Raw genomic sequence first — 8,835 nt, 5'->3', positions numbered from 1 at the left:
GCTACCAAAATCAAAATGATCTGTTTTTCTACACTTTTATTGAGGTAAAATATCCATGATAGAAACTTCACATCTCAACCATTGTAAAATTCAGTTTGTGGGGTTATCATCTCTAGCTATGTGTTATCTTTACAAAGTAAAATTTTATGTATGAAATACAAATGGATCCTTCCCTTATAATTATCCATGACTTAGCCAGCAATTTTCTCTAGTACTCCTGTGTCATCAATTATACCAATGAAATGAGACAGATACAAAGAATGTGTACAGACAGGTAGGATTTACAGGAATTCGGGTTAATTTTTTTTCCTCTGTAAAACCATACTAAAGATGGATTTCCTACCTCCTGATGTCAGTTCCTGGTTTGTAAAACCTGCTCAGGGCTCCTTTGAGGTCCCGATTTCTTAGGCTGTAGATGAAGGGGTTCAGGAAAGGAGTGATCACTGTGTACATCACTGAGGAGACAGTACTGCCGCTGAGAGAATGTGACAAAGCTGATGCAAAATAAACTCCCAATGCTGTCCCAAAGAATAAACACACCACTGACAGGTGTGAACCACAGGTGGAGAAGGCTTTGTATATCCCTCCTGATGATGGAATTATCAGCACTGAAGAAACAATTTTATAGTAAGAGAAAAGGATTCCAAAGTTTGGAGGAAATCCATATATGGTAGCAACAACATATTTGAAGATAGCATTTGTGAGTGTGTCTTTACAGGAAAGATCCAGGATTTGAGAAGGGTCACAGAAGAAATTTGGTATTTCCAATTCCTTGAAATCAGTCATCCATAATGCCATCCACACGTGCAATCAGCCAAGAAGCTGGCAACAAATGACAGCACAACCAAGGAGACACAGAGATGAGGGTTCATGAGCAGAGGGTAATTCAGGGGGTGACAGATGGCCAGAAAGCGGTCATAGGCCATCATGGTGAGAAGCATAGCGTCCATACAACCAAAATTGAGGAAGAGACACATCTGTGTGAGGCAGCCTGCACAAGATCTGGCTCTGCTGTGACTCTGCAGGTTCACCAGCATCTTGGGAACAGTGGTGGAGATGAAGCAGATGTCATCCAAGGAGAGGATGGAGAGGAAGAAATACATGGGGGTGTGGAAGTGGGGGTCAGAGATAATGGCCAGGATGATGAGCAGATTTCCCAGCACAGTGATCAGGTACATGGACAGGAAGAGCCCAAAGACCATGGGTTGTAATTTTGGATCCTCTGAGATTTTCAGGAGAAGAAAATCCGTAACATAGGTCAGATTTGGTGCTTCTTCATGACCTGGACAACTGCTCAAAACCAAAAGCATCTTGATAGAAAACTAAACACATATCCAGGAATTGTCAGCCTTAAATATTTGAAACTCAAATATTTATAAGCTTGAATCATGCACTACCTATGCAGTACAGTATACTAGTGAGTGTTTGTGAATTATGACTTTCCTTTACTTCTAGAATCTTCTCATTCTGGGATGCCTTTTCCTCAGGCTTTTGTCTACATGTGTGCCCCAGTGCCACACAGCTGTGTTGGAAAGCCAAGAAAATAAAGGCTGGCTAGTGCAAGATCACCTGACAGTACAGCACACCTTGTGTAGTGTGGTTGGGAGCAGGATCCTGGGCAGTAGGAGGGATCCAAGAATTTTACAAATTTATGATGCATTTCTCTTTCTAGGAGCCTATTTTTGGAGCCAGTGCCCTGCCCTAGGCTCTTGGAAGCCCATACACTGAAAGGGTGGGAGAGTGGACTTTCATGTGTAGATTGAGATTCTGGGTTGTAAACTGGTCTGGAGGATTTCAGGAAGATCCCCTGGGGATAAGGCCAGTGGTACACCAAGCCAAGAGAGCAATTTTGAGTTAGCAGGACAAAGCAGTTTCCCATCTAATAGTGCAGCGAATATTTTTATCACACTGGAAAAGAATCTATTTCCATGAACAGTCACTCCTCATTCATCTGTATTCTAATATCAGGCAGGCGTGAATCTACTTCTGGTTCCTCTGCACTTGACACCTCTGGTATTATGGCATTTGTAGGGAAATGTGTAGGCCTGGAAATGTGATATTGAGCAAAATAAGTCAGGTTCAGAGAAGCAAGGGACATTTATCTTTCTCTAAATCATGGAAATTAGATTTCAAGTATCAAGATGTATGAGTACATATAGAGTCATGTGTATCAATGCACACACAAATTGAGTAAAGTGTGGCAGGAAAGGATTCTGATGGAACAATTCCTCTCATTAATTAATCTGTAGTTTAACCACATGAATAGGAGGAAGTTGAAACAGTCTGCTCCTTAAAATATGCAGTGTTTGAGGTGGCTCACACTTCTAATCCTAGCTATTCCAGAGGCTGAGGTCTGAGATTCACAGGTGGAAGCCAGACTGGTGAAGGGAATTCTGGGAAACTCTTGTTTTGAATTAACTAGCAAATTCAGGAAGTTAGGACCTGGAGGCTATATGAAAGGACCTCCAGGATATGGAAATAAGAGCCATATAATGAGTGATTGTTGTCCATAGTGTCCTAGGTTATTTCTCATCTCTTTTGTTTTTGTTTGGTTATTCTCATATTGTTATAGCATCTCACCTTATCTGTTATATTTATATACATTTATTTGTTTATGTGAAATTGATAGGGAAGGACAGAAAACAAGGTAGAGGGAGGGGGTGGGGAGAAGGAAATGGGCACAAAAACATGAGAAGTGGTATCATTTTTGTGAAATAATGCACTTTCTATCTGTCAAATATGATGGTAATCTTTCTATTAACTACAGTTAAAAAGGAAGGAATAAAAGCAGGAAGTGGAGCTGTATCTTTGAGCAAAAACGTCAGGGACAGCACACATGGCCTGAGTTCAAGCCACAGAACCTACGTGTGTGTGTGTGTGTGTGTGTGTGTGTGTGTGTGTGTGTGTGTGTGTGTGTGTGAACTCACACACACACATATGCACACACACTATGGAAGGTGAAGGATATGAAATGAGAAAGAATGACCTAAAACCGAGAGCTCTGAAAAGGACACAGGGCATTCTGCCAATAATTTCATTGATGTGATATCATCTTGTCATTTTTACCATCATCACAATCTTCCTCCTTATTCTCCTTCTCCTCCTCCTCCTCTTCTTCCTCCTCCTTTACCTTCTTATCTTCCTCTTCCTCCTCTTCTCCTGTGCTTCCTCCCCCTCCTCCTTTCAATCAGCCTCTAGGAGAACTTAGGAAACTGGTTTGAACGATTTATATGCTGCTACATTTGGTGATCCACAAATGAGAATGAAAGCAGAGTAGGTAAACAATTCTCCATTACATATACTGGTACCCCTAACCTTCAACCCCTACCTGCAAATTCACTGAGGACATACACTTTCCAGTCTCCTTGTGTGCAGGGTTTTACAAGGGCATCTTCACCCCCTGTGATGCCCAAACCATCCTACCTGTACTCATACTGCAGAGAAGACATTCTTGAATGTCCTTCACCACCCATCCCACCCCACTCAATTGCTTGAGCTGCTTCTCTCTTCTGCTATGACTCAAGTGAACATTTGAGGACCCCAGATCCGGTGCCCAATACAAGTCCAGCCTCTGTCCTCAGGAAAGAGATGAAGACACCGAAGGAGCAGAGATGTTGGTGATGAGGAGACAGATATAGGAGCAGTGTCCTGGAGATAAGAGAGAGAAGGCTCATCCTTGATTTCTATATGGCCTTGGAGGATTAATACCCACAGCTCACATTAACCAAACTGTGTGTATTAACATGCCAAGTCTCTGGACATTTCAAACACAGGGATGACAGAACCATAAAAAAATTTCCATGACTTGTGGCCTAGAACTCACGAAGCCCTGAGTCCGATTCCCTGGAATCATGCATACAGAAAAGCCAGAAGTGGTGCTGTGACTCAAGTGGCAGAGTACTAGCCTTGAGAAAAATGTATCCAAGAACAATGCCCAGGCCCTGAGTTCAAGCCCCCAGAATGACAATAAAAAAAGAAAGCATTTTTAAGTAGTGTGTACTGGTTACTTTATAATCATGATTATTATTAATTTGTTGAACCAACAGATTATAATTCAACATGTAAGTTTGTGAGAAGTATGCATTTTGGTTGTTTACACCCTTTCTATTTCCCCAACTCTTCCAACAACAATGATATCTTCAATATTCTATTTTTAAAAAAATACATTTGAATTACATTAATGTAGTTGTACAAAGGAGTTGTCACTCAATAGAGCAGTTGATGAACACAATGCATCTTGATCCATATCGCCACTTTCATTCTACTTCATTTTACCCAAGTCCCTTCCCTCATTGTCTTAATTTTGTAGGGTATGTATGGAAATTTTAATAACATTTCCCCCCTTCTCCCTTCATTCTACCATCCTCTACATTTCCAGTCACCTATTCTCTGATATTCATTTTGTTGGTATTTTGGACTTTCTAATGAATGACACCATTTAAACTCTATCCTAAATCTATCATATTTCAGTTGGTGCATTGGTGTTTCCTTGTCTTGAGAACATAGCTATGAACTGTGGTTAACATTTTCATCTCTAGACATCAATTTCTCTATCTTCCTCACATTAGTTTCATAAATTTCATGGCTCTAACCCTTCAACACTTTCCAAAATATAACTTTATTTTCCACAGTTGTGGAAATATTTTACATGGAATTTAAAACATAATGAATTCTTCAGATTGTAGAAATAAAAAGGTTTTATTTTAAAAGACATATGTCACTTTCCTTTTACCATAGTATTAATACATGTTCTCAAATTTGATCTAAATATGGGTAGAAGTCTAAGCTTTGTGTTTTGTGATTTGTCCCAGTGAAATGGCAAGAAGCAGATGGGTCTTTAAAAAGTTAGGAGCAATGAAAGAAGCAAGTGATTCAGATGAGATTTATCTGGAAAAGGATCTAAGACTCATTGGATGTTTTAGGTTGAAGTTTGATTATCATTTAGGAGTTTTCCAAAGGGTTGATCAATGCACATGTCAGCTTATAAGAACAGTGCATGTCAGGCAGTCAGCCCTTTCACTCCTTTCCTTCAATATTCAGAGTTTCACAGGATGTGCTTTGAATACATTTATTGCCTTCTCCTGTCTTTTTCTCTTCTCTCTCTCCCAACCTTTCCTTTCTCTCTTTAAACTATTTTCCTCCACTTGTCCCTCTGACTCCTTATCACAGGTACCAGATTCCTGGTATTCATTCTTGTGGAATGTAGGTGAGTTTTCTAAGGAATGAAACCATTTAAAATTCCTCCCTGCATGGAGGGCACTTTAGGGTGTAAATTGGGTACCATTGAATATTACTCCACATGAGAATAATTTTATATTTATAAATTAAATCTAACTTCCACACATGAGAGAAAATATGCATCCTTAGTGTCCTTGGGTCTGACTTGATTTCATTTGAATTATTTTTCCAGGAAATTTATTTTTTCACAAATGATGGAAGCTCATTCTTCCTGAAGGAGGAGGACAATTCCCTTCTGCAAATATTCTTCCTTCACTAAGAAGCAGGTTTGAGTTCCACTTTCTCCTATCATCTATTAACAACAGGACATCGTCAGAGACTTGGATCAACCACACACATAAAAATCTAACTAATCATCATCACTGAGCTTGTGTCTCCAAGTCTACCTAATATTCAAGGCTCAAGGCCCCTCATCCTTGCAGCCCAGGTGAGACCCATGCGACATTTCTTCGATTGATTGGATGATCCCATATGGTGAAACAGAGTCCCAGGATTAACTATAGCACAAGTATGGGGAATGCGTTGAACTTGCACCCCTTGGGAATGAACCAGAGGACCAGAAACAAAGCAATAAGTGCACAGAGGCCCTACGGATGTGAGAAGGATTCTTAGGGGCACAGATTGCCCATTATGATGAGGAACTGGGCAGCCATATGTGAGGAGAGTGGCCTGGAAAAGAGACAAAAACAATATGAAGGATGTGAGGATTCTGCTGTTGGTAGATTAACACATGGATGAAATTTGCCCAGATCACCCTCATTGGGCCAATGGAGCAAAGAAATGCGGTATCTAGACATAGTGGAATTCTGGTCATCCATTAATGAGGACAATTTTGTATAATTTGTAAAGAACTGAAAAGACATGGAAAAAAATATGTTAAAGGAAGGAAGCTGGACTCAGAGGGGTACGTGATCAATGTTTTTCCTTGTATGTGGAAGGTACTTTTAGCTTACAAACTCCTTAATAAATACATGAGGTAGTATGATCTTGTATACAAATGTATTCACTGATAAATAGCAGATTCAGGAAGGTCTCAAATGGTATAATTCCATAGAAAGGCAAAATCAAAGTTCAGAGAAATAAACACCAGAAAGTGGGTAGTGACAGGGTTTGAGTGGCGTCTAGGGGCTGATGAAAAGGAGAAGATGGGGAGAATGCCCAGCCGCTGACTTGTGGAGGGTGGGACCCTGGGGGCCTGGGCAAATGACTCTGCCCGCCAGCTCTCCTGGGCTTCTGCTGGTGCCACTGCCTCACAATGGGCCAGCACTTCACTTACCACCACACCCTAACACCTCCTAGCTCCTCCTCCCTTCCTAAGGTCCACTTAGCACACCTGCAAGCAACATGTCCTCAGACACACATATCCCACTGCCATTGGCTTTCTGGTGCTACCTACATCCATACGGAGAAAACTCAGGGAAGGTGGAGAATGTCTATCCTAATCACAGAGCACAGGTGTGTGGGGCTTCTTCATCAATCCAAACACGTTGCCCAAGAGTGCACACATTGAGCAGACAGTCTGTGTTTAGGGCAAAAGTGATCAAGACAGTAGAAACCTAATACCTAAGTTTTCTATACCAACACATAACTGATCAAGGACAGAATTTCAAATGACAAAGCATTCCTGTATGGAACATAAAACCTACAGAATAACACACACCTACTAACAGTCACACACACACACACACACACACAGAGACACACACACACACACACACACACACACACACACATAGAATATTTTTGCTCTCTTTCTCTCACAGGCTATATGTGCAGCAATCCCATATTGCATTAGGTACTCTAGAAAGCACAAAGAAATCAAATGAGTTCAAAGCATTTGAAAAGACACTAGACTTTTGTCTCTAGTTTACAATCCTACTCAGGAAATTTTAACTTGAAATCCATGGTTCCCCAAAATGGGGCAAAAGGAACAGGAGCCTGATATCTCTACAGAACTAAGCTCCTCTGAAGGACTCTACTGGTAAGATTGCTTCTCTAGGATGCACAAATACTTGAATTCCATTCCTAGCATCCACATACATAGAAAAGCTAGAATTGGTCCTGTGTGTCAAGTGGTATAGCAATAGCTTTGGATTAGCAACCCAAGGGGAGTTCTCAGGCCCTTAGTTCTACTTTCGGGACTGCCAAATGAGAAAAAAAATAAAGAGCTAGCATCCCTAAATGCAACCCTCATTTTTCTTGCTGTAGACTGGCCCCAAAGGTGTGGGAAATAAAGCCCTACTGCCTCTGCTTCTCTCCCATCACCTGGGGGTAAGGATAGGATGTGTTTTGTCTTGGGTTTGTACCTTCTGTTAGGTTGAAAGGAAGTATGGGTTGATGTAACAGAATTCTTCACTGTCCTTCATCCCTTAAAATTTGTTGGCATTTCCTGAGTTGGAAATTCTTTTTGGAATCTCAAATCCACCTCGCAGCCACAAACTTTATGGTTCTCCTTCCATTTTTTTCTTTGTAGTTTTTGTAGTGTTTTTCTTTCTTTTTTGCCAGTCCTGGGTTTGAGCTCAGGGCATGAGCACTGTCCTTGGACTTTCTCAAGGGTAGGCTCTACCATTTGAGCCTCAGCTATATATGTGGTACCGAGAATTGAGCCTGGGTCTTCGTGCATGCTAGGCAAACACTCTGCCACTAGGCCAAACCCCCGCCCTGTTGTGTTTTTCTTTACCAAGCCTGAGGCTTAAACTCAGTGCGTGACCACTTTCCTGGAGATTATTCTTCTTCAGGCTAGCACTACCACTGGTGTCCCTGCACCCCTTCCTGCTTGTACTTAGGATGTGGAACCAAAGAATATTATCCCGATCTTCATGTACGTTAGTCAAGCACACTTCCACCCAGTCAAACTCTGACCCTAGACTGTGCTTTTTAGAGGGTCTTTTTCTGAGAGAAAGGGTGGGGGTGGAGGAAAGAAGGAAAGGAATGAAGAAAAGAAGTAAGAAAGGAAGGAAGACAAAAGGCCATTACTTCCAGTTACATTGGTGCAGTACTAACCATTCTATTCTAACAATGATTACTTCCACTTTTACCTCCATCACACTGCAATAGAATAAGAAATTAGCTACACCTAATTATAAAACAAGAGACCAGGTACAAGAAACCGTCTCTTAGGGACTGAGCAAAAGGAAATGAATTCTTACCAAGTCAAAACAGTTAATCTCCAGAGTCTTCTAATCTCATGCCTTCTATCCATAAGCAATGATTCCAATGCAAACCTAGTTGAAATAGTTTGGTTTAAACACTGAAAATCACATTACTATAGCTCATTTGGGGATTCCATTCGCTGCTGATTTACCCTGTTACACCATCTATGATAATTTAGGTACCGCATACACAACAGTCCTAGGATCTTCAGGTACTGAGTTGACAAGATTCAGTTTAGACATTTGTGCACTCTGTGCATTTAGGTCAAAATTCTATCAGATTCATAATTCAATCATTGAAAATGAGGGAAATTATGCAACCTAAATTCCCCTGGTCCAGGACTACTCTGTTTATCATAATTTTATTCATTCCTCCATTTCCTTAGAAATATTTTTCTGGTTATAATTAGATGCTTATTGTTTTTATATGTGTATTTGTATGTGT

The 8,835-nt window shown here is 40.8% G+C and overlaps 1 pseudogene; it reads right to left on the bottom strand.

Annotated features, from left to right (window-relative positions):
* Positions 1-339: 339 nt before the first annotated feature.
* Positions 340-1,178, bottom strand: LOC150068402 (olfactory receptor 7E178-like; annotated as a pseudogene).
* Between the last annotated feature and the right edge of the window lie 7,657 nt (positions 1,179-8,835).

Source organism: Megascapheus bottae, chromosome 1 (assembly GCF_031878675.1).
Source record: "Megascapheus bottae isolate mThoBot1 chromosome 1, mThoBot2.hap1, whole genome shotgun sequence".
Lineage (NCBI taxonomy): Eukaryota > Metazoa > Chordata > Mammalia > Rodentia > Geomyidae > Megascapheus > Megascapheus bottae.
This window is presented reverse-complemented; position numbering and strand designations above follow the sequence as displayed.